Below are 27,704 nucleotides of genomic sequence, written 5' to 3' on the forward strand. Positions count from 1 at the left end.
CATCAGCCAAATGAAAATGCATAAAACCAGGGGCCTCTTTTAGCAACAGTGCGTAGAAAAGGTTCTATATTTTGTCCTTATATTTACACACATTATTACATATAAGTACAAGTTGGTAGATTACACACTTTGCGTGAAACTTTTTTTACACACTCATTACACACATCTGTGTATGCGCACTGTTGATAAATGAGGGCGCAGGTCTTACAGTATATAATTTAATTACACTGCAAGCATCATTTTCATATGGTTTCATAAGGGTTTTTTTTTTTTTTTTCTCTTCATATTTCCTAGTAAATGTCAAATGTAATTCCCACTGCAAAATGCCTTACACCAAACACTCTATAATTCTGGTCACGATTTGGCCGTCTGAGAAAAATGTTGTGAATCCTGAAAGATTACTCTGCTCCTAGGACAAAATCTGTATATTTTGACTTGAAGCTAGTTTGACACGCTCACCAACAACCAATTAATTACCATTGTGATCAAAATTTCTCTTAGATGAAAATCTGCCAGTTTCATCACATTTTCTTCTTCTTCTTCTTCTTCTTCTTCTTATATATATGTTTTTTTTATTATTATTATTATTATTTCTTTTCAGGACAAGTCATAATCAAACTTAATGCTTGAGATTTTGTTTTTGCAAGCCACCATTTCAATTCTTTGTGTGAATGCAGGTCACCATCACTGATTAAAAATTCTGGATTCCGGAGTCTTCTTGCATATGTCCGTATTTTTGTTTGTGAATATCTCGGCAAAATTGCGGACTGTGACTTAGTGTTGTCAAAACTTCGGTAACACTTGGTACTGAAATTAAAAAAAAATGTAAATTCCCTGCTAACATATGTCTGTGATTGGCTACAATGTTAATCATCGCTTCACACTTACACAGAAGCACGGGAGCATTTGAAAGCCACGTCTATCAGCTCTCTCAGGCTCCTGCTTTCAAACGCTCCCGTGTGCTTCTGTGTAATTGCTCGAAGAAGAGCGTGAATCGATGATCATTGTATCCAATCACAGTCATATCCGTTGAGCACGTGAATACAATGGCCTATCAGCAGAGTTTAAGAATCCGGTCAACAACACTCAAGAGCTAGCGGGAAATTTACATTTTTAAAATTCCAGTACCAAGTGGTACCATGCTGATACCAATTTTCCTATCCATTTATAGCACTCCTGGCAGCAATATGAAGAAAACTAATCAAAGCATAGAGGATAGAGAACTTTGACACTGCCCATGAATGAGAAGAGTTTTTTTGTTAAAACTGGAGGCTTTTTTGGCGTGTTTTCTTTCAAACCAAATTCCCTTGAATGGTGATCAGTGAGCGGGAACTTAAAAAGTCAGATTGCCACCTGAGAGGAGTGATTAAAATGCTTTAACCCTGATAATTCATCATAATGCACAGTATTTTACAGGCTTTCTGTCTATGTGTTTCTTATTGGCACTCATAGCATAAGGAACTATTTTCATTCCCAGAACTGGTCACATTTGATACACAAAATTGTATAAGATGTTCATAAATATATATCTTTAAATTTTGTTTTTTCTTACCTCAAGATATATTCAAGGTTTCAGAACTCAAGTGCAGTTTATTATTTAAATGAGAAAAAACAAAATCAAAAAAAAAAGAAAAAAAAAAAGACTAGGCTTGACTTTGAACCTTTATTTAAAATAACCTGTCAAAACAAGAGAACAATGCAAGAGACTCTGTATAGTTTCTGTAAGACACAAATAAGACATGAATGAAAACCATGAAACAAGAACAAAACCTAACCAAACATGATAGATACCCTTGCAATGTTCAAGGAATGTCTAAAGACTGTTTTCTCTGAATACTTGACTGAACCATGAAACTCCATAACAAATAATAATAATAATAATAAAATTAACTAAAAATATATTCTCTATACTTTCACTATTTTCTTTTTTTATCTGTTCAAGCCTGTATTCTAAGCAATTCTGAAGCTTACTTCTCATGTTATTTTAGAAATAATAACTTATTATATAAATGTCACGGGAAAAAGCATCTTCTACATTAATAAATATAAAGTTTAAATATCGTAATATGATTCAAGCTTCAAAACTTCCAAAATTTAAAATAATATCAATATCTTTCAAATTTTGCTTTTCAAGTAAGGTGATCTTTTTTTAAAGATGTCTTGGCATTGCATTGATACAAAAATGTTTTGATGAAACAATAAACAAATACTAAAATATCTAATTTAATGCACAAATAAATGTGAGCAATTTCCATTTGTATTCTATCTCAAAGTATCTCCACTAATGCAAAATGACACAATTAGAAATGCACGGTTCGTCATTTACATGTGCAAATACTACATAATTTGTGCTGTATGCATTTACGGATTACACAGTAAGCACACACAATAGTGTACAATTTACAATTTAATGCACGCATTGAGAAGACGTGTTCATCTGCATTTGGATCTTGAATGCAAATATGTGAACTGCAAATATGAAGTGGTGTGCGCATTTGTTTGCCGGTTTTTATGCCGATTTAATTACTGGTGAGAGTGTTCACCATATCCAACTGTTCAATATATATCTATATGCATGTTATGCAAATCTACATGAAGGTGTTGCTTCACCCTCAGCACTCCTATTTCTCACAGCCTAAAAGCTAGGCTGTTTATGCTGGTTAGTGCTAGTCTATCTGGGATGTGTTTTCCAAAAACATGGCTAGCTAACTATGTTTGTGAGTTCCATCATTACCAACACAGTTCAATGATTTGTTTCCCAAAACTGTAGTTCCAACAAACATTCAAAAACAGCATTGCACATTTATGTGGTTGGAACTACAGCTCTCGACATGTTGTCACAATCATAGTTTATTTTTAGTATGTCAAGAAGACTATGAGAGATCTTGCTCATAGGAACAATTTTATAGCTGAAACCATGGTTTTTGGTGATTCGGAAAATGCAAGTCATTTGCTACATGTTTTTGAGAATGAAAACCATATTAAAGAAATACAAAATTAATATTTGTGGCAACTGATGATATATGAGGTCTTATGAAGTGAAATTATCGGTCTGTACAAGAAACATTATTTACAACATCACCTAGCCTCAGGTAAATGTTACTATGGTTTCGGAAAACAGTTGTAACTAGTTGATTAGATCCTCCAGTGATTCACATGTGGTAGTTAATCAGCAAGTTAAGTCATTGTACAGAAAAATGTACCCCTGGTTGACTGGCATGGTGGAGCTGGTTGACCAAGGCAGTCTTCCTGATTAAGCTATAGTCACTGTAAGAAACACACCAGTAACCCCACCATTTGCATTTGATTTAATTTTACTTCTTTGCCTATTGGATCACGTCAGCAGGTCTTTCACACTCCTTTCAATAAGGTTCACACTCTTCTTGTCTCCTCTCATTTTCCACTCCACTAGGGATGGGAATTGTAAAGGCGGCATTTTTTGGATGATGCACCAAATCTCTGATAAAACTGTCCTATATTATATATATATATGCTAAACAAAAATATATGGTGACTTATAAATGAAGAGTTCAGATGCAAAAACCTCTAAGTCCCTTCTGAAATTTTCTTCTAAAATTTGCATTTTCTCCTACAGTATATTTATCTTCAGTTATTTCACTTTTATTGCATAGAAAAGTACCTATACATTGCCATTAGAGTAAATTACGGAACCTAAACATTGGAGCCTGATAAAAATCCTCATTTTAAATGAAAAATTCAGATGGCACTCATATTTTAATCATTGACCTACAACAAAATTATGTTCTTGTCTAGCTTTAATTGCTAGAAAAATACTGAAGTTCAGAGTGAATGTCGTAAAATAATTTGGTTGGTTGGTGTTTGGTTATCTGTCTTTTCTATCACTGACAGCAAAGCAAAACTCCATTGGCTAGATTGTATTTTTTTACTAAAGTACAAATAGTACAGATGCAGAGTAAACCACACCCCAATCAATCTTAACAAGGCAATGATGCAAACCATCAACTCCTAAAGATTCCTGTCTGACATGGACCCTAAACTCAGAATGAATCCTGAAGGCAGCATATCAATACCTCAGGTTTCTATAGTCTTCCAGGAAATATGGTAAAGGGCTACACTGAAAAAAGTAAAACCACCATGTCATTTATGTAAAATTGGTCTAACTGATGAAAAAAAAAAAAAAAATTCATGGTTTCTGGTTTAAATGCCAGAGGGGAAGAATTATTTTTTAACTTGACACCAGAATATTGATGTGTACATACTGGCAAGTGTTACTAATTTCAGGATTTATTGTGAGGTTTATTTTTTTTTCCTTTCTTTCTTTCTTTCTTTTTCTTTTTTTCTTTCTTTCTTTCTTTCTTTCTTTCTTTCTTTCTTTCTTTCTTTCTTTCTTTCTTTCTTCCCTTTTTCAATCCAACAGAAAATGTATTTTTGTAATGCATTTTTAAAAAGACATCATAATAAAGTAAGAAGTAAAATAAATTAAACATTGACCATCGTGATTATCTTGTATATTCTAGCTAATTTAGCTTTTGGTTATTGTGAAATTAAGTTTTAAAAAGCATACATATATACTTTAAGAAATAATTCATACAATTCTTTGATTGAAGTATAGTAATGGTTTTTATAATAATAAAGAATCACTTTACTTTGTATAAATATTTTTGTGTTTTGGAATATTAAATCAAATCAAATCAAAATCGGCTGCAATAAATTAGAATATTAAGTCAGTCCAATTAATTTTTTTGTTCTTCTTCTTCTTCTTCTTCTTTTTATTTTTTTGTGTAGTACAGAAATGAACTACATCATTCAGAGCCCAAAACTTAACACTGGAAGTGGCTGGTCAAGTGAGAAAATTCACTCCTTTTTTCACTGACCTTAAACTGTATTTTGAATTATTTCCTTAAAAATATATATTTGCTATGTCAATGCTAGTATTAAGCTGATTTCACTTGCTAAATTTGAAAGATGTCTCTGGTCAAAGAGCACAAACTGTCCATTAAACAACAATTTGAAATTAAAAGATTATGTGTGTTTTCCATGGAATATCGTTCTTAAATAGTGATTTTCCTAATTTATTGTTTTGCATTAAAAAAGTTACCAGCCAACATTTTATTTATTCACCAAAGCCATTTTCAACTTGTAATTCATGTTTGGCAAGTGTTGATTTGTACCCTGGCAGCATTATAAAAAAGCATCCTGTTTTTGTGTTTTAGCAATGCAGGAAGAGCAGAAGATGGAGATGACTGTTCCGGTTCTGCCTAACGGTTCCGGTTCCGATTCCGGTTCCTTTAAAATCACTAAACAACTATTTAAAAAATAGCGGTAAGGAAAAATGCAATATACTCAACTACTCAATGCTAAATACTGTTTATTACTTACTGTCAACTTAATTTAAAGGTTGGCAATGTCAAAATTCAACATATATATTTGTATGAGCCATATTCATTTTGTATTATTTTATGTAATTTTGTCCTGTGCCACTAGGGGGCTGTAAGTGTTTGTGGCCTAGCTGATCTCAGGTCAGCCCGGGTAGGTAATTTAACTCAGAGGAAACCCAGACACAGGTGTTGCTGATTGGGGGAAGCAAACAGTTTTCGACTGTGCTTTTGTGTCTTACCTTAGGTGGTGAGGAATACGGTTTGTTGTTTTGGTTACATGTATTATGAGTTAAGATATTGCCGCTGTATGATATATGGAGGAAAATAAATTTGCTAGATAATAGTAACATTACTGAACTCTCCATTTGTATTATGTGAGGACGCAAGGGCACAAGTCTAAACTTAATCCGTTGTATTAGCAACCAGTACTAGACTTCGTGTAGGACTTAGTCAGTAAATTTAGGTCGAAAACTGCTTCAACTTGGATAATCGTTCATCGTGAGGACCTGTTATATTGTGGATCTAACGGTGTTCGTTTGGAAACCACGGATGTGAGGTGCGCAAATGTTTGGAGTTGCCAATTGTTGAAAGGAGCTGCACTGGAGCGAGCAAAAGGGTCACCGGAATACCAGCATCATCACATCGGGACATCATTCATCAAAGCCGGCCAACGCTCTATTGGGGTACGTGGTGATCAGCGCTGATATTATGAATGGCCATGGTAATTTGTGTGCACACATTTGCGTAAAACCAATGTATTGGTAGCAAACTCGCAACCGTCTAAAAATAACTGCGTGTCTAGACGAGTTGTTGCGCAACACAAAACTATTTTGCGGGTTTATTGAATAAGCCAATTCACTTTGCGTGGTCATTATGGCCGAAAAGGAAAAAGGCCAACTTGGACTTGAGACTGAACTTTGTGTGGGTGTAGGGGTAAAATCTGTAACTGAAAAACATGTGGTTAAAATAACAGCTAAAGCTTTGTTGGAAAAAATAAGCGCTTTAGAAAAGGAAAGAAAGTCTAAATTTAGTAAACTGTCAAACGCAAAAACATCTGTTGCTAGATTGATGGGTGATAAAGAGCATGTAAGTGAGGTTGAAAATGAATTTAACATGTTCAATAAGTTGTGTGACGAGATACAGCATGTCCATAAATCTTTATTTGGTTTATTGCTTACTGATGAAGGAAACAAACATGAAATATGGTACCAAGCTAAAATGTTGAGTTTCAATTACTTTTTTGTGGGTACAAATCAATGGTTGTATGACACTAAAGCTTGTTTAGTTACCAAAGTGGATGATGATCATGATGATTTGCTGGGTCAAATTGAAACTCAAACTGTTGATGTCAATGCTGAAAATGGAAATGAGGTTAATGCCAGCAATGGAAGAAGAGCTGCTGGTGGAGAGGATGATCAGATTCAACCTCAAGACAGCATTTCAAATGTGCAGTTAAGGCACCATGGCTCAAGTAGCTAATCCTCCAGTAGCAGATCCTCCACTTCTTCAGCCAGACGCATGGCGAAGGCGGCACAGGCCGCGCTCTTGGCTCGAGCTGCTGCCTTAAAGGATAAGTATGCATTGGAGGAGCAGGAACTCATCTTGAGGAGAAAAAAGGAGCAGCTTGAGCTGGACATTGAGATAGCTGCCACTAATGCTAAGCTAGAAGTGCTACAGGTTGGTAGCAACGTCCATTCAAGGCAATCTGATGAAATGGCTTCCTATACTGGAGAAGGGGCTTGATCTGAGCTCCCGCCCACCTCTCTCAATCCACAGGCCTCAATATTTGTTCCTCTGTCCTCACAGAGACATGCATCTCTACCACTACAAAGAAATGCTTCACCATTAGCCACGCCAACTATCTTGCCAAAGCCAACTGTCATTCAAGGCTCTCAACCCCTCAGTTACAATCAAAGACAACCTTCAGTCAAAGCTTTCAACCCCTGCAAGACCAACATCAGACAACAGGTCTCTACAATTTGCTGCAACAACAGAATGACATAACCGCTCTTCTTGTTAAAATGCAAACGTTACAATTGCTGCCGAGAAATTCCAATTTATGATGGAGATCCTCTAAAGTTCAACACATTTATAAAGGCGTTTGGACATTGCGTGGAAGCAAACACCAGCTGTAAAGGAGACTGTTTGTACTACCTTGAGCAATTTACTAGGGGGCAGCCAAGGGATATTGTGCGCAGCTGCCTTCATATGACTGCAGATAAAGGATTTGCTGTTGCTAAAAAATTGCTCAAGGAGCACTTTGGAAATGAGTTTAAGATAACAGAGGCCTACATGGAGAAGGTCACCGGATGGCCAAGTATCAAAGCTGAGGACCCCAAAGCACTCAAAGCTTATGGACTTTTCCTCCGTGAGTGTTCCAACGCTATGGATGATCTTCAGTACTTGGAGGAACTTAACATGCCAGCAAACATAAAGATTCTGAGTCAGAACCTTCCGTATAAACTCAGAGACAAGTGGAGAGCAAAGGCATGTGAGATACTGGAAAAAACTGGTTGAAGAGCATGATTTTCAGACATTGTGGAGTACATTGAGCGCCAGGTCAGAATCACTTCAGATCCAGTCTTTGGTGACATACAGGACACTTCACCTGTTATCAAAGGAGCTACAAAAGCAAGCAAGTCTCAGGTGAAACCTCAGCTGGGAAGAAACAGCTTTGCAACACAGGTGGTTATTTAGGATGGATACAGCAAACCAGATGGTAACAAAAAGGAAAAGGCTCAGAACAAAGTGAAATCCTTTACCAAGACTGATTCTATTTCCTGTCTGTATTGTGCTGCTGGTAATCATGTTTTGGAACAATGTTTTAAACTGGGAAGAAAGACACACAGAGAGAAACTGGACTATCTAAAGGAGAAAGGTTTATGTTTTAGTTGTTTGTGCATAGGACACTTGAGTAAGAATTGTGACAGGCGCATTATTTGCAACAAGTGTAACCGAACCCACCCCAGTGTTTTGCACATAGGAGAGAAGGAAAGGGTTATTCAAAAGGTTCAGAAGGATGGTGAGCAGAAAGTTACTGAGCAGTCAAATACTTCTGACAGCTGTACAGCGTCCTCTGCTTGTTGTCTTACAGGGGCTGGCCACTGCAATGGAATTCTTCCCATTTTGCCAGTTAAGGTAAAGTGCTTAAAGGGAAATAAGGTTATTGAAACCTATGCTTTTCTGGAACCAGGGAGTACAGGAACTTTCTGCACCAGGAAGCTCATTGACAAGTTGAACATGGAAGGACGCAAATGCAAGATTCATATCCGCACCTTGGGCCATAATAACGCAGTAGAAAGCTCCGTTGTTGATGGTTTGGAAATTTCTGGATTTTTTGGTGAGTGTTTCTATCCACTTTCCAAAGTGTGTACCCAGAAAGAGATGCCTGTCTCTACAGCCAACATAATCAGTGAAAGGGAGCTGAGAAAATTACCTTATTTAGAGGATGTAAAAATTACCCATATAAATGCTGATGTTGACCTTTTAATTGGCACACATGCTTCCAAGTTGATGGAGCCTTGGGAGGTGATTAACAGTTGTGAAGATGAAGGACCCTACGCGATCGGAACCCTACTGGGATGGGTAATAAATGGTCCGTTACGGGAAAGTAACGATTGTGGAAGTGACCACCCTTCAGCTTGTGCCAACAGAATTGCCATTGACAGAATTGAAGGACTGTTAACCATCCAGTACAACTATGATTTCAATGAGCAAGCTTCTGCAGAACAGGAAGAAACGTCAAGGGAAGAAAAGAAGTTTGTGGAGATAATGTAAAGTTCTGCTCAGCTTCAAAACGGACACTACACGTTTCAAATGCCTTTCAAAGGGAAAGATGTTTTGATGCCGAACAACCTTGGTGTTGCCATGCAACGTGTTCGTGGTCTAAGGAGACTTCAGAAAGACGCAGGCTTTCATGAAGAGTACAACAACTTTCTTGCTGATGTCATTAGCAATGGCTATGCCGAAGAAGTGCCGAAGCATCAGTTGGAAATGCCAACAGGTACGGTGTGGTATATCCCACACCATGCCGTGTACCATCCACGGAAAGGAAAGCTACGAGTGGTGTTTGACTGTGGAGCAGAGTACAAAGGGATCTCGCTCAACAGTCAGCTCTTGCAAGGACCGAACCTCACCAGCTCGTTGGTTGGAGTTCTTATGAGGTTTAGACCGGAACAGGTGGCCATAATGGCGGACATAAAGGCTATGTTCCACCAGGTTAAGGTGGCAAAGAAACACAGGGACTACTTAAGATTCTTATGGTGGCCTCAAGGTAACCTGGAGCAAGGTCTTGTAGAGCATCGCATGACTGTCCATTTATTTGGAGCGGTTTCGTCACCCAGTGTCGCCTGCCTTGCTCTTAGAAAAACTGCTGAAGACAATCAGGCCAACTTTCCAACAGAAGTGATTGAAACGGTCAACCGAAACTTCTATATGCATGACCTACTGAAGAGTCTACTCTCTGAAAAAGATGCAGTCACCATGGTTAAGAACCTTATAACCATTTGCGGCAGAGGAGGGTTTACCCTCACTCAATGGATTAGTAATAGTCGAGAAGTGCTGCAAAGCTTCCCAGAGGATCTCAAGTCCAAGAACCTGTATGAGCTTGATCTGGACAGGGATAAGCTGCCGTTGGACAGAGCTTTGGGTTTGCAGTGGTGTATCGAGACGGATACTTTCAAATTCAAGCTGAAAGTCAAGGAGAAGCCAGCAACCAAACGAAGCATGCTATCCATTATCAGTTCCGTCTACGATCCATTGGGGTTCCTCGCACCTGTAGTACTCCCTGCCAAGCTGTTGTTGCAGGGGTTATGCAGGACGGAGTGTGATTGGGATGATCCAATACCTCCAGCTTTCCAGCAGAAGTGGAACAAATCTTGACAGATCTTGAGAAGGTGGCATATTTTAAAATCCACAGATGTGTGAAGCCTGCAGGATTTGGGAGGACTATCAGTGCCCAATTGCATCACTTCGCCGACGCGAGCGAGAACGGCTATGGTACAGCTACTTACCTGAGGATGCAGAACATTGATGAAAGGGTTCATGTTACTTTCTTATTTGGCAAAGCCCGAGTGGCCCCCCTGAGCACGGTCACCATTCCCCGTTTAGAGCTCACCGCTGCCGTTGTTGCAGTACGACTGGACAAGATGCTTCAATCGGAGCTCCAGTTTCCACTAAAGAAGACTTGCTTTTGGACTGACAGCACATCAGTTCTTAAGTATTTAAAAAATGAAGACCGAAGATTTCAAACCTTTGTAACAAACAGGGTAACCACCATCAGGGACAACTCGGAAATTGAGCAGTGGAGATACGTTCCCACATCCCTGAACCCTGCTGACGATGCTTCACGTTGATTGAAGGCAGAAGATCTTGTAAAGCAAAGATGGATAGAAGGCCCGGAATTCCTACGGGAACCTGAAGAAACATGGCCAACATTTCCTGTGGATACAAGTGTCACTGCCGACGATCCAGAAGTAAAGAGAAGTCTGACGGTCAATGCGATACTTGTTGACACCAACGCCACATCGCAACTGATGACCCATTTCTTTGATTGGCAAAGATTAAAAGTTGCAGTTGTGTGGCTCATTAAGCTGAAAGGAACTCTGCTCAAACTGAAAGAAAAAAGAAAAGAGTTGGAGCGAGCAAACACCAGTGCTATTGGAGCAGCAAGGTTGGATGTGCAAAAGGAGATGCAAGCTTTCTCAACATCACTTGGTGATGGTGATGCTGGAAGATCTCTTGGAGGCTGAGACCTCCATAATCGATTTTTGCCAGCAAGAGAGATTCCCTACTGAATTTGCTGCACTAACCTCTGGCAAGCCACAATTGCAGAGAAGTAGCAGCATCCTCAAATTGGATCCGGTTCTAGAAGGAGGACTTTTACGAGTTGGGGGACGGCTGAAAAAGGCAGCAATCCCTGAGGACATTAAACATCCCCTCATCTTGTCAAAGGATCAACATATCTCTGATCTTATCCTCCGTCATGTCCATTTACAGCTTGGACATGGAGGTAGAAATCATGTGCTTTCCACTACAAGGAGAAAATACTGGATCACAAGTGGACCTACTGCACTAAGATCATATCAAGATGCCTTATTTGTAAGCTCCATGGTGGAAAAACTGGTGAGCAAAAAATGGCAGACTTGCCAGAAGAGAGAGTGGTTCCTGATCTACCGCCGTTCACTAACGTTGGTGTAGATTACTTTGGGCCAGTTGATGAGAAAAGAGGGCGTAGCATCGTGAAAAGATATGGAGTAGTATTTACTTGCATGGCAAGCAGGGCCGTGCACCTGGAATTGGCCTATTCTCTTGACACAGACTCGTGCATCAACGCTTTTCGAAGGTTCATCTGTCGAAGAGGACAAGTCTCGCACTTGAGATCTGACAATGGCACCAACTTTGCGGGTGCAGAAAGGGAGCTGCGAAAAGCCTTAGCCTCTTTGAATCATGACTGCATTGAAAGAGCCTTGTCCAAGAAGGGAATCAAGTGGAGCTTTAACCCTCCAGCTGGGTCACATCATGGTGGCGCATGGGAGCACATCATACGGATGATCAGGAAGATCTTGTGCTCTGTGCTCCGTCAGCAAACCTTGGATGACGAAGGGTTCCATACCGTGCTCTGTGAGGCTGAAGCTATGCTTAACGATCGCCCCATCACAGGACTGTCAGAGGATCCCAATGATCTTGAGGCGTTGACGCCAAACCAAACCTCTAATCCCCAAAGGAAAACCAGTACCCCCAAAAACACACCACTACAAAAGGAACGTCAAAAAAAGAACAAGGAGAAGAGGAACGACTGTGCTTTTGTGTCTTGCCTTAGGTGGTGAGGAATATGGTTTGTTGTTTTGGTTACATGTATTATGAGTTAAGATATTGCCGCTGTATGATATATGGAGGAAAATAAATTTGCTAGATAATAGTAACATTACTGAACTCTCCGTTTGAATTATGTGAGGACGCAAGGGCACAAGTCTAAACTTAATCCGTTGTATTAGCAACCAGTACTAGACTTCGTGTAGGACTTAGTCAGTACAATATTACAGTATACAAATTATCCGGTTCTGATTCCATTTAAATGAACTATTATGTTTTTTTTTACTATTTTAACTTCATTGAATGTAGTGTTGCTGGAAGGTAGTAAGTAATGTTGAGTAATGCTAGTCCATCAATCAGCATGTGCTTCAAAGTTGATGTTTTTTACACTATCAATAACATTTTGCTTTTCAAGCAGGAATAAGTTGGTTGGCCAAATAGTCCCTTGAGGGCTAAGACACTTGTTAGTTTCCCTAAATAAATGAAATATAAACTGTTATACGTATAACCATGCATAAGATATTTTTGGGACATTAAAGACATCCTTTATCGTGTATAAGTATCTTGAGTCAATTTCATTGTTTTTCCGAGAAAATAATGGTTAGTCTCAACAGTAACTCTGAAAAGCCCCGGAGAAACCAAGGCAGAACACCGTATAACACCAGTACCCGGTCTTTCACTTTGTTTGGAACGCTCAAATTGAATTACGGCGTTTTGACTTTGTTTAGCCGCGCGTCATTTATGCCGTCTAGCATTCTTTTACATTACTGAGCATAGCAAATAAATTGGTATCCACGGTATCCACTCATTTTTAACTTTTAGTCTGCTTGTTACAATAAAAAAAAAAAAACCTTAATACAGTCACATTAATAAATGCAACATCCTATATGACACAGCCCATGATCACTAGATTTTGTAAATGGTGATCAGCAACCAAATATTGGTAATGAGGAAGTTACTGACTTTTGTCTTGGTGTCACTTCTCACGTTATGCAGACAATGCAAAGGCAGAGAACATTAACTTCAAAATAGGGCTAAAAATCAAGTTTGAGCTCACAGTTTTTTAATGTAGATAATTTCCATTACTAAAACATCAAATTGTTAAATTTCCAGTGTCCTACCTATAATTTGGCTGGACAAATAAAAAAAAACTTTAAAGTCGTTTTTCTAAGTTTCACACTCTAGCGAGTTAAGGTCTTTTGCCTTTGTAGGGCAGAATAGCAGTCTATTTATATAGTGGTCCAAATTGGCGTCAGTATGTATATTAATGACAATATGGGACAAATATAATGTAATTTAGTGGAGGCAGGTGCTGCGTGCATGTACAGTCAGACAAAACGACGTGCACAGTTATCAAAGGCGTGAGTGCGCGTACATTCATAGGAAACATGTGTTCGGCAGTTAAAGACACAACGTGGAGGCGCGTCTGTGGAGTGCGCGTTATTAGAAAATGTGCTCAGTAATTAAAGAGGCAGGGCAGCGTTTCTGGTATATGGTTTGTGACATCCTTTACGGGACACGCCGAATCGTCAGAACACCAGCGCAAGGCTGCTCACAGCTTTTTTTATTTTATTAATATTATATCACCTGTAACTACAGGTTTTTAAAAATATACTTTTAACACTTGAAGTACACTTCAAGTGTACATTTAATACAATTACAGTAATTGCACTGAAGAGGCCTTATAGAAATGCACTAAAAGCCTTTCAGAACACCTAAGACTGGCAGTCATCCACATAGAGGCAAACACAGCTCACACTTTCTTCAGTTCATATGTATTTGTGATATTGAAAAAAATGGTCAGCTAATCTCTGTATAGACCTAATGCAGGCTGTCGATTTTCAAATGGTAGATTGTATGTAGATTCTTTATTCTAAAAGCAGTTTATCATTTACTTGTATACTACTCTGAGTACAGAGATCTGAAAGCCTTGCAGGAACATAAAGTCAAGTCAAGTCATCTTTATATATATCGCGATTTAAACAAAAAAGATTGCGTCAAAGCAACTGAACAACATTAATTAGGAAAACAGTGTGTCAATAATGCAAAATGACAGTTAAAGGCGGTTCATCATTGAATTCAGCAATGTCATGATGCAGCTCAGTTCAGTTTAAATGGTATCTGTGCAATAATTTGCAATCAAGTCAACGATATCGCTGTAAATGAAATGTCCCCAACTAAGCAAGCCAGAGGCGACAGCAGCAAGGAACCAAAACCCCATCAGTGAGAGAATGGAGAAAAAAAAAACCTTGGGAGAAACCAGGCTCAGTTGGGGGGCCAGTTCTCCTCTGACCAGACGAAACCAGCAGTTCAATTCCAGGCTGCAGCAAAGTCAGATTGTGCAGAAGAATCATAAAGATAATGTTCTGATTAAGTCTATTCGCTGCTAATACAATTTGGTCCTTCCTTCAGAAAAGAACAGGAAAAGCTGGCTTGCATCCATCCTACAAAGATCCTTTTCTCTTTGACACTTAACAAAGTTGAATTTTAAATTAAGTGGATTCAATTTTCAAAGAGATGGTAGCAAGACAAAAAAAAAAAGGTATTATGTTGTGGGGTGTTTCCATAAACTCAGAAATGTAAATCGAAAGTTTTTGATAAATTCACAAAACAAAGGCTATAGTAAGATTACACAATGTTCATTTGTTTTGTACTTTTCTTAAACTCTTCGGTCATCCAAACATCTGTCCATCCATCCATTTTCCAAACTGCTTATCTCAGCTGTCAATTTAGTGTCTTCACTATTCTATTCTATTCTATTCTATTCTATTCTATTCTATTCAAGCTGTCTAATGACTGAACAGTCAAAGAAAAAGAAGCATTAACTCCATAAACTAATTATCTAGTAGTCTAATAGTACACAGTTCATATTTCTAAATGTACGTGAGCATTAGATGACATTGAGATCATTCATCAGAATTTGCGGTTGTAAACCACATACACATTTTCTTATTAAATGAAGAGATGGCAAACTTGACATCTGTGTCACTGAAGAAACGGTCAACCTGGTTTCTCGTAAGCCTATCATATAATGGGCCGGACGTCACTGAATCATTTTAAGTAACCATTCTCTTGGTAGTTTTGTAAAATGGATCCTATCAGTCACAAATTTGTCCACGCTTTCTCTTATAAAAGGCCAATTTGGTAAGAGCCTCCAAATATAAAAACGAACATCTAATGGCTATCTAACGTTGAAAATTAGCACCCAGGCAGGTGATTTATGATGTGAGTAGCTGTTTCCACACAAAAGCAGTTTATTCAGTGTACTTCAACACTGTGGCTAACAAAAGAAGCTTGACATCCAGATTGTCATTGATGTGGTTTTATTACATTGTAATGGCCACTAAACAAGGGTGTTTGTCTAACTGTGCACCACTAATGTTACACTTCTTTCACTCTGTGATATTTTACAACAGCACTAGCTTTAGGAAAAGAAGTATGGGGGGGGATCCTAATCCAGATATACAGTGTGTAATCTAGTGTTATTGCCCATGCATGTTCTATCATGGCACATTACGAAGTCAAAATCCCTATGGGCTGAACCAACATCAGTGTGTGCTTGTGAGTGTCAATAAATAGACACAAAACAAGAAAAGCTTGCATCCCAATTCACATATTGTCTGTCCTAAATAGTATGAGATCAGAATCTTTGCATTTCAAATCCTAGTATGTTGGAAAATTGTTTGGTCTATTTTTATTATTGTTATTCTACTTTCATATGTTTTATTTTATTCTACTTCTTATATTAAGTATTATTTTTTATGACAGTCAGACATGAGACTCTAGAAAGCAATGTGTATTAAATAATAATAATAATAATAATAATAACACCAAATATGGCTTACTCTAAAATGAATCATGATAAACATGTTGAAAATTAGCAGAAAGGCTTGGTGTTGTTTTTCAACCCTACAACCACTTGTCATAGAGAGACCATGGTGGATAAAATTAAATCTAATTCAACATTTGTATTTATTTATTTCGGTAGGTAGGTAGGTAGGTACAAAGCTAAATGGATGGCTCACCCACAAATTAACATTTTGTCATCGTTTACTCACTCTCAAGTTTTTTTTTTTTTTTTTTTTTACCAAACCTGCATTTCTTTCTTTAACTAAACACACACAAACACACACACATACACAAAAAGATATTTTGAAGAATGTTGGTAACCAAACCGTTGATGGTCCCTACAGACTTCCATAGTATGACAAAATACATTGGAAATCAATGGAGACCAGATACTGTTTGGTTACACATATTCTTCAATATGTGTAACCAAAAGAGTGTTCAGCAAAAGAGATAAATTCATGCAGGTTTGGAACTTAAGGGTAAATGTAACAGAATTTTCTATCCCTAAAATGAAATTTGCAGATATATTTAACATTTATAAAGCCCTCTGCAAAATCATGATGTATGCATTATTTAAATTGTGCATGTACATTATGCGTACATTAGTTTTTTTTTTCTAACGTCATTTATACGTTCACTCTTTCTCACTTCTTGTTTCTGTTATTATGAATGTTAATGTAATCATATTGCATACATCACGTGTATGTTATCAAATTAAGTGCCTGTGTGACAGAGTGCAGCTCTTAATGCACAACATCCAATAAAGCTCTAACTGATTGCAAACATGACTGACAGACTGACTGATTTCACTGCCTCATGAAACAGATGGTCAACCCAATCAGACCAGTGTAAGTCCAAAAAATAAAAAATAAACAAATCATGTAAGATTAAATCTTCAAGAAGAATGGCAAAACAGTACTCTAATTTCAGACCTAAAATATTTCCTTTTAGATGACAAGGCAACATTTTGAGAGTTGATGGAAGGTAATGCGATTAATCCTTGATAGTTATTTCTTTCAATTTCTGTTGGTTAATTAAAATGTAACATATGAAGTCAGCGTCTGTCATATTTACTATTAGTTATTTTAATAGTGAGAACAATTTTTTTTTTTTTATTTGTTCATGCAGGCAGTACATAAGCCACTTCTTCAAGCTGTTGTATTCAGGACATTTTTGAGAGTCACACCTACTGATAAACATTAAGTAAAAAAAAAAAAAAAAAGTGAATTAAACAGATTATTGGAGTATGTTTTACAAGAAAATACTATTTCAGTCTTTCTACTTCAAGATTTAACTTTTTAATTCCTTGTGATACTTGCTGATTCTTTGATGTTACTTGCAAAATCTACTAGCAATTTCTGAGTGAAAATTGTTTTCCTGTTCAAGGTTGTCAATTCCAAATAATGACTGTTTGTACACAGCCAGAGTCTGTTAAATGACATTCAGGGAATATTATGCGTTCATATAGACACAACAAAACAATGACGAATTTACTAATTTTAATTGTTTGGATGAGGGTATTTGTAATTAATTTAGTGGGAAAACAGTTCCTCATTCACTATCAAGATCTGCATCTGTTCTTGTGAGAGTGAGTGCTGTGATATGTGTGCAGACTGTCGCTGCCACAAGTACAGCCTGGAAAGCTCAGCCTACGCACACCAAATCAAGATTGCTTATCATTAATTAGTGTTTATATCTAAATATAGCTGCAGTTCTGATATTTATCTAATGAGGCTCTTTGTCACACACTGTCCTCCATTCATTATGTTTGTCTCTTCTAGTGTTTCTCCCTCACACTTGTCTGTCACAACTTCTGTTTGGACCAAAATTTGGTGACCGTGATCTAAACGTGTCTCTTTTGAAAGCAGCATAAACAATTGTTTTTGAGTGGTTTCCACTGGCTGCAAATAAAAAGTAAGAACTAAGCAACAGACATGCCGGAAGAAGGGTCACTAAACAAATTTTTAATATCTATGTTTTTTTTCTTCATCTTCTTCTTTTTCTTTGGAGCTTGACTAGTTTGTTTTGGGTGACAAAATATCTGCTTGGACAATACTCTAAATATCTTCTTTTGTGTGTTCACTGAAGAAACAAATCTTCCTATAGTGTTCAAGCAATATGAAGGTGAGCAGATGATAGAATTTTCCAATTTTTATAAATGTTTGACAGTTAGACAAACAAAAATAGGACACAACAGGAACTCTTGTAAAATGTACTGTAACAGTAAAACCAACACAGCCTCCATGTCAAAACATCTTCATCCCAAAGCACTTCACAGTACTCACAATGACTCATAACTCGAAAATTAATTTTTTATTCTGAAAAATAATATTTTAAATAATGGTTCCCAGCTGGTTTTGCTTCATGACAGTTTTTAATACTCTGCACAAACACTCTATAACATACATAACCTGCCACTTAGAGCAGTGGAATTTTATCAGTAACAGTAATGATCGTTAAAAAACCCCACAGTTATCCATTTAAAACAGACATGATATATTAAAGTAAAAGTTCAGCAACAAATAAAATTTGTTCATCTGCTCATGTTCAAGTCACAGAAGATGGTAAGATTTTCTTTTCCCACGGAACACACACACACACACGCAAAAAGCTCCAGGCAGCTCTGGCCTATCAACGAAGGTGGATAATAACTTCAGCTGTCAAGCACAAAAATGACAAAATGGCACAAAAGTAGTTTGACATCTGACTTATGTGTTATATTCCAAGTCTTCTCAAGCCATACGAAAGTCATTTTTTACTGAAAATCTTAGAGCTTGACAGATTCTGGACACACTACACTTTCACTGCATGGAAAAGAGCAGCTTGGACAGTCTGGAAAAACGGTGTGTTTTCTACTGAACTGGAAAAAAAAATTGGGTGTAAATCTTTTAATTTCATATTCCATTCTGCATCCAGTTTGGAATATGGGCATAAACAGAAATGAATTCTGAGGAAATCTAAATACTCCACACAAACCTCCAATCAAATCAGCAAAAGCAAGCCTGGCTCTAGCTCATTTTTTTGGGGGTACACAAGAAAAATAGATTTCCTGTACTACTGGTTTGGCTCCCGTGGACACTAGCAGATGAATAGTCTGGAAAGATTCCAACACATTTAAAGTAAAGAGAGCGGTCAGGCTAGGAGGATATGCCTTGTGTAGTGCAGTGTGAATCTGGGGCTGAATCCAATGATCCAAACACATGAACTATGGTGGCGTGAGGTGTTGCAATAATCAAACAAGAAGCCTTAGCAGGGTAAGAGAAGGAAAGTAATTCCCTCCCTTATTTAAAATATTTTAGGTGGGTTTCGTTTCAGCAGGGTGGACCTAATCCTGTTTCCATGGTTACTGACAGCCCCGCTCTTGATTTGTATGTAAGAGCGTGTGTGCCTTGAGCTAGCAGCTGTACCGTTTCACAGTTTTCTACTAAATCCACTTTTATAATCTGGTCACACAATATGCTAACGTTTTACCCACTGCTGATGTGATGCAATACGCTCCATTTGTCAAGGTACAGGGGTAAAATATGTGTGTGAATTCACCTGTGTCCTACAGTGCTCAACAGTGTGACAAAATTCTGTGGGTGCAGTACATATAACATGCATAGAATTCGTAATGCGTATAATGTGTTGTGCATGATGGAAAGCAGGATCCTAATGTTACTAGAATTTTACTTTATGTATTATGTGAGTTACATGTGGTAAATGTGTAGAATGTGCTATGCATGATTTATAATGTATTCATAATGTATTATGCATGCATTAGATGTGTAGGATACTTGATGGAAAGCATATTTATAATATTGGAATTGTGCTGATTTTATGACGTATGTGTGCACAATGTATAAAATGTATTGAAAATATTATGAATTTGGATTTTGGTGCTATTATTGTTGTTAGTATGTATAACTAGTTGTGAATTAAGTTCAACGATATAGCCTACTAATGTTACCGTTTTAATGGTTTTATGTACTACAAGTGCTGCATGTATTACGTAATACATTAACCCTTAAATGCATACCTCGGGACTTTAGCGACCCAGGACTTCATTCTCTACCCTCTCCCTCCTTCATTTTTTAGTTAGACATCAACTTTCTTAGTATTCCTAAATCTATTAATAGTAAACAATATAACAGAAAAGTAAAATATAAATATATATTTGAGGTATTTAAAAATGTAAGTATTTCTTCCTGCAACTATATAATGAAAAGATAATGAAATATGCTTTGGTTTATTCTTCTGTAATTGTTCTTAAAATATCAAGAGAGTTTTTTGCTATTGCAGCAGTTAGAGATCCATCCGTGCTGGATATATTGGTCCGGGTCACTAAAGACAGGAATATGTAATTGGTGAAACATTCATGCATTTAAGGGTTAAACATGTTTTCTTTTTTCTGTCTCACTGTCAGTGATGTTAACACTATACACAGTGAGAAAAATTGGTGTAGGATTTGAATTACATTAACGCATTTAATTAACACATTGAATTAAATGTGACATTTTGAAGGAAAAACACTGCAAGAGTATATTTGCTTGTAAAACAAACTCCAATGATCTTTCGAAAAAAGTGCACATTAAGTATATTTTTGTCTGTAAGTGTATTGTGATCATAATTTCCATTTGGTATGTGTTGTACACATGCAGGATATTGGATGTAAATCTCTGCTGTGGTCTGGACTGACTTCTTTTGGCAAAGCCACTGTACCCTACTGCTAGCCAGCTGTCACCCTGTGAATGAGAAAGGATTGGTGAGGACAAAGACACACACCCATGTCTCTCTTCTGTAACCCAACCTCACGGTGTTACAGTTTCTTGGGCTCTCGTCTGTCCTTTTCTCCTTTCAATCTTTATGACACAAGCAACACGGCTGCTTACAACAGCCTTGCGAAGACAGACAGAGAGGGAGGGGCATCTGCGCGAGCAAGGCGAGAACAACGGCGAGAGATCAAAGAAATATCACAACATAAGAAAAAAAAATCTGAGATTAAGAGAGGGAGATAACTATAAAAGGAAATAAATTATATTCGCCAAGAGAAGCCCTCTTAAAAATAAATCTTAGAAAATCAGCATTTATACAGCTCTTATACATAAAAAGGGATGACTATTCACAAATAATTGCATCTTTGTTCTTGTTTGTCCTTTGTCCTAAATGTGGACTTCCTGTCTGCTTGTCTTAGAAATTAGGCCATTTGCTCTTTAATTAACAGAAAGGAGCAAAATCTTCTTTTAGGAATCCAGTGATATAGAAATTTTGGTTGATAGCTGATTTGTCATTTGTAACTGCTAGTATTGCTCAATTGTAAGGAACAAAATGAACTGAATATTGGTACATAAATCGTACCACATCATTTGTGCTACAGACATGAATGACCACACAAATCATGCATGAAGAGAAATGTGCTGTTATGTACTTTAAGTGTTCAGACTTACAATCATCTGCAGACAATAAAACAGGCAGAAAAATACTATGTATTTATTTTGAAGGAGGGTCCCGAGTATGTTGTCTTGTGTCAGTTAGCAACTACCAACCACTGAGAGCAGTTAACAACTGCCAAGCAAGGCAAGATTAAAAATCCCCTCATAACACCTTAAAAGCCCCAATAACACTTTATGTTAAGGACCAGTTCTCACTATTAACTAGTTGCTTATTAGCATGCATATTAATAGAATATTGGCTGTTTATTAATACTTACAAAAGCACATATTAATGCTGTATTCTACATGCCCATATTTTTCTGCTACTGATCTTCTTCCAATACACTATTTTCTAGCTTAGTTTTTTTGTCTTATTTTGGATTTTGTTATTGTCTTTTCCAGTACAAATATCTAAGTATTATTAAATCAAGAAAGAGTTACTTGAAAAGCAAACTGACTTAAACTATTGAATTAAGTGTAATATAAAAATTAATTGAATTTATGCTTAAAACCATCAAACAAACAAAACAAATCTCTCCAGTTTATTTTTCTTACAGATTTTAATATTTTTCTTGTTTTAAGAATAAACCCACTTATTTTTGATAAATTTAATTAAGAAAACAAGACTTAATAACGGAAGTCAGTTTTGCTTCTTGTGTAAATGCATCTTGATTTAAAAACATTTAGACATTTGTACTTGTATTTGGAAAAGACAAAAACAAAATATAAATCACAAAGATACAAAGTAAGAAAATCACTGTTTGTCTAACCCATTGTTTTGGCCTAATCAAGCAGATAATCACCAGTATACTGCACATCTCTGTTTTCTGTGCACATAGCATTAAATTACTTTAGACGAAGAAAACAATGATTACAATAAAGGAGCAATGTACTGGACCCTATGCATACAATACAGCAATGACCTTTTAACCAGCTCATATTCTTGAACCATATGTTCACAATGGGGCCTTCAAATGTCTGAAATCATTTGCAGTGAACGGAAATACTGAGACCCTCAGTACCCATCAGAGAGGCCATAAATGATGCACACACTCATCCACATCCACTCTGACAGTCAGGAAGACTAAGAGAGAACATGTTTACAGCCAGGATGGTCCCTTGGATCTGGGAAAGCTGAAAACATGATCCATTCCCTTGAGATAATCATGAAGAGAAGCACAGAAGCTCTTCACAATGAAAAGCAAAACCAAGAAACATCTGAATTGTGAACAAATTGCTCCAAATGCCAAAAACTCTTATTCAGATAAGGTGATCGTTGAAATTAGTGATATTACCATGACTATAAGGCAAGCTGTTCTAATGTTCATGCTGGAAAAACGTGCAATGTTTATGACTGACATGTTTCTGAGCAAAGCTGCAGTTTTTTTCTGGGCCTCAATATCCACCTAGACTTATTGACCCCTGATTTGAATATGAACAAAAATGATCTAAGTATTAATCAATATCCTGGAGCTCTGCATCTAGTCTTCAGAGAATAATTCAACTGAAGGGCAGCTGAATCAATCAATCATGCATTCAATCTACATTGTTAGGCAGAAGCAAGCAGTAGCATTTGCTTGGTATCTCAAGGTCTGCGGGTAGAGTAACAGTCTTTCTGGCAAAGTAAAGTTTGTTTAAACGACAGATGGTCTAAGTGAAATGTAGTTTTTGTTGTTGTTGTTTGTTTGTTTTAAATATAGCCACAAAGGCACCTGGACATATGCATCACCTATGAGAGATTCTCAGTCATTAAATTACTGAATAGGTCTAAGTTACTATTTGCACACTGCAAACAACATTTGATGTTCACTGATGCCAACTCTGGCATGATACCTTACACACTGAAATTGAATATGTAAAAGCAAGAATGAGGTTTGAAAGTTCCTACATCAGAAAAAAATACTTTCTGTGAATAATTAATCATATTTCACCCTGCATTTTTTTTCCAAAACAGTCAATGGAACATAAATAGACGTGTTTTGAAGAATGTCCAGAAAAAGTGAATGTGAACACAGACTTTCATCATCCAAACAGAGGGAAAATGCACCATAGAAGTCATTCCTATATGACCTGTGTACAGAAAGCTACATTGTGTGGCTTTGGGATATTGTGCACAAGTCATATGAACTACTTTTATGGTGCACTTTATTCCTTTTTGAAAAAATGAAAGCCCATGTTCACATTCAGTGTTTTTGAACATTCTTTAAAGCACCTCCATTTTTTGTTTCATGGTCTGTTTTGGAATAATTTAAGGGGTGAATAAATGATGACAGAATTTTTGTTTATGGGTGAGCTGTTCCTTTCAAAGCTAACTTGCTGATTTCAAGATGTAACCCAAGATGTCAAGATGCAATGATTGTGATCTAACTGTGAACTGTCTTGTTGGTGCCCTGTGGGAGAGCCAGAGTCATTGTTTATACAACCACCACTCCAAATTTCCTAAAGCTCACGGCCAGGGGATTATTCATTCAACAACACAACATTAAAGCCGTTTTAACCCGACTGTGCCTTAAGAGGATATTGGTTTCCCTATTGAATCAAAGGCATGTCTTATGTGGCCATCAGACAGCAGGTCGTGTTTTTTTTTCCTTTGATAACACATGTATGTCAAACAGATGTCTAATTGATGTCTGCTTTCATCTGGAAAATGTCATACTTAGAGCTATTACTGATATGTCTCAAAAACATTCCCTGACTGACATTAAAATGATGTTGTGAATGTGTTTTAAGCTGTTATCAGATGCTTGAACACAATGATTAGATGCTTTCCAAACGATACAATGTTTAAAAAAAGTGAAAGTGACATGACATACAGCCAAGTATGGTGACCCATACTCAGAATTTGTGCTCTGCATTTAACCCATCCAAAGTGCACACTCACAGCAGTGAACACACACACACACTATGAACACACACCCGGAGCAGTGGGCAGCCATTTATGCTGTGGCGCCTGAGGAGCAGTTGGGGGTTCAGTGGCTTGCTCAAGGGCACCTCAGTCGTGGTATTGCCGGCCCGAGACTTGAACCCACAACCTTAGGGTTAGGAGTCAAACTCTCTAACAGATATATACTGTTAGCAGATATATATCCAATATATGTTTTTTTTATCATTGGTAAACAGTGGACAGTTGTATTTGGTTCAGCCAACCTAAATTTTCAGAAAGCACAATGTGCCACTTCAGTGATTAAAATAATAATAATATTAATAGTAATAATAATAATAATAATAATAATAATAATAATAAAGTGTTCAAAGTGATTTTAGTCGTTTTACTAACCTCCAAAATGTAGCTAGCCTCCACAACACGTTCTCTTCCTGAAACCCCGCCCTCCAATGTTATGTCAACCTACCCAATGTCAGTAATCTGTAAATTTAAATTGACTGACAGGTGAAGAGCGTATCTGATTGTCCAAAAAAAACGAAAAAAAAAGAAAAAAAAAAAGAAAAGGCCAATCCCCTGACTCCTTTTGCCGATCCTAGGGATGTCACATATTAAGGTGTCATTTCTCACGTCACCTATTTCATTGATAGGGTAAGGTAAAATGTACATTTTATTTTAGCGCTCATAAGTAGGAGCACCTTCAAGAGTAGCCTATATCCCTATATGTTTCTCAATTAAATCTACGTTTTCTGTCTTTAGACAACGTTTGAAGCACCATTCACAATTTAATGCCATTCAGCTACTGCTACCTGCCGCTGTGACCGCACTGACTCCAGCTCTTCATGAACACAACCGCATTAATGAAAAAAAAAAAAAAACCTTATTTGAAGGCAGCCTACACACCAAACCAGTAACTTGCCCGTTAAACAGGTTACACACCATTATGAATGGCAGTTATTCGCGCCAAAGCCAGATATAGCACAAGCGTTTATGATGAGGTAATGAACACTAACCCAGGCACGCATTAAATCTTATTAAACTTTTTTCCCTTTTTTTTTTTTTTACCGAGTGCAATAGAGAAGGATAGTACGCCTCTCGGAACGCGGTTTTAAATTGAACTGTTATTAACTTAAATTTGAAATAGCAAGGGGACGCCACTGCTTGAAACACGCATGTGTACAGAGCAACAATTAAAAGACTGCGCAGAAACACATACACGTGTGAACAGCTCTTATTATGTGCTTGTCGAGGTGGATTCTGTCGTAGGTCATATTTCTGCAGAAAGTCTCTGCAGTTGCTTTGTATGCTGTGACAGTTGTGCTAATTTTTGACTGCGTTAAACGCATCTGTTGTTATATCCACATTCATTTACACAGCTGCGTGATTTTGAGATGGACATGAAAGCCTGAAAACTGCTTAGACACAGCACATGAAATAGCAAAATGGGATATAATGGCAACTTACCTTTTCTTTAGAGATCGCTTTCTTTGACTGTCTCTCCATCCATCTCTCCTTGAGCAAATAAAACGCGTTTTGTTATTTCCTCAGAACTGCGAAGTTCCACGCTATTCAAGATGTATTTCAAAATTAAGTGACGGTCCGCTGTAGCCTATAAGTAATTATTAAAATAATGTACCCCCTTTCTCTCTTGCTTTCAGCTACCATCCGATATGACTATCGCTTTTTCCTTTGCAATAAAATCCACCTCGTGCTACGTAACAATAAAACACTACACTAAATTAATCATGCGTGCGTACATATAACGCTGCGACGAGAAACCGTTTCACAGAACTTCATCGCCCTTTAATGCATCTTTCCCGAGTCCTCTGTCCTTCTCTCTGAGCATCACTTTCCCTTGTTAGTCCGTATGCATAATTCACGCTCGGTTCACAGCGTAGCGGTGACCGATTCGCAAACGAATCATTCGTTTGAATCGTTTTCCTGATTCATTTGAACTGAGCTATGGGTGACAAGTTGAGGCCATAACTATGAACCCCCCACCCCACACACGAGTGGCAGTAACAGGAATACAAATTTATGCTAAATATTACAAGACAAAAAAAAAAAAAAAAAAAAAACCACTATAATGCAAACCGTAAATTATGAATCCAATAGCAGTATTTGACTCAAATATTTCTCACTACAGAAAAAAAAAAAAAAAAAAAAAAAAAAACGATAAACTCGGGAGCTGACTGAGACGCACCCGAAGTGGTTAAGGAATCGAATCATTGAAATGAACCGTCTGAACGAACCGACTGACTGAAATGAATCGGAGTTCCCATCGTTAGAGAGCTTGCTGTATTGTCTCATTCGTGTCAGCTCGATTCGCCTGCCATTTCTCAGCGATGTCAAGCGCAGGATGTTTCAGCGCCTGTTCATCAGCCCAGGCAGAACAGGAGAGTGGAATAATAGCTTTGAGCATAGGAAGTGCGGATATCACGTAGTGACGGACGTGGAGCAGCGGAGGGGAGCGAGGCTTCCTCAGAGAGGGCTTTCTTTGTTATATCTGGGCTTTAATCTTATCCCTGAAGAAATCTCGCAAAAAGGTCTAGCAGCGCATTTCTGCAGCAAACAATAATTTACCACTGTACTGTATTTTAAATGTAATAGAGTAGCCTAATTTGCATTTTTAATTAATAAAATTTGAATTATCATATATATATATATATATATATATATATATATATATACTATTTATTTATTATTTTATTTTATTTTTTACAGTGTCACAGTTAAGTACCAGTATATACAATTATATACGATACAAATAATTTAACAATTTATTTGTTTGGTTGTTTGCATTGCAGTTATAAGTATAAAGGGTGCTTAATTGATAATATTAATCACAAAAAAAAAAAAAAACCTCCAAAAATAGACTTCATTTCCTTCTTTCATGTTTTGTGAGATTCACATTCTCATTTGTCTTTATGTTCTTCTCATTCACTTGAAAGAAATACATATAAATAATGATATTCTATACAATGGCACAGTATATGTTTATTAGAAAACATACATTTTTAAATATTAGCAGTTAAAGTACATGCTTAGTTATCATTAGTACTCTCAGCTGTGCTTAGCTTGCTTCTGCAACAGACTAATTAGCATCATAGTCCATAAATTCATCTGCAACTATTAAACAAACTACTTTCCCATTAACCCTACAAATGTAATAAATTATGTGCCTATGATAAAGACTTGAGAGGATGAAGTCTGCACATATACTGTGTTAACGCAACTGAGTTTAGCTGTGTTAGCGCAACTGTGTTAACCTGAACTGTGTATAAACTACAAGTATTCATATCTCCATATGTCTTAAGTGGATAGCCATTTTGTCAGTCGTCCTTGTGAATATGTGGGCAGCATGCCCAAGAGGCAAATGTTATGATGTGG

At 37.2% G+C, this 27,704-nt stretch overlaps 1 protein-coding gene across 2 annotated transcripts in view; it reads right to left on the reverse strand.

Moving 5' to 3' along the window:
• Window positions 1–26,318, reverse strand: part of LOC109090279 (leucine-rich repeat transmembrane protein FLRT1-like) — a 77,353-nt gene extending 51,035 nt beyond the window's left edge. For both annotated transcript variants that reach the window (XM_042725076.1, XM_042725075.1), the window contains exon 1: window positions 25,779–26,318. The gene's annotated coding sequence lies outside the window, so the exon portion shown is untranslated. The remainder of the gene's footprint in view (window positions 1–25,778) is intronic.
• Between the last annotated feature and the right edge of the window lie 1,386 nt (window positions 26,319–27,704).

The sequence above is a fragment of the Cyprinus carpio genome, chromosome B5 (genome assembly GCF_018340385.1).
Source record: "Cyprinus carpio isolate SPL01 chromosome B5, ASM1834038v1, whole genome shotgun sequence".
Classification (NCBI taxonomy): Eukaryota; Metazoa; Chordata; class Actinopteri; order Cypriniformes; family Cyprinidae; genus Cyprinus; species Cyprinus carpio.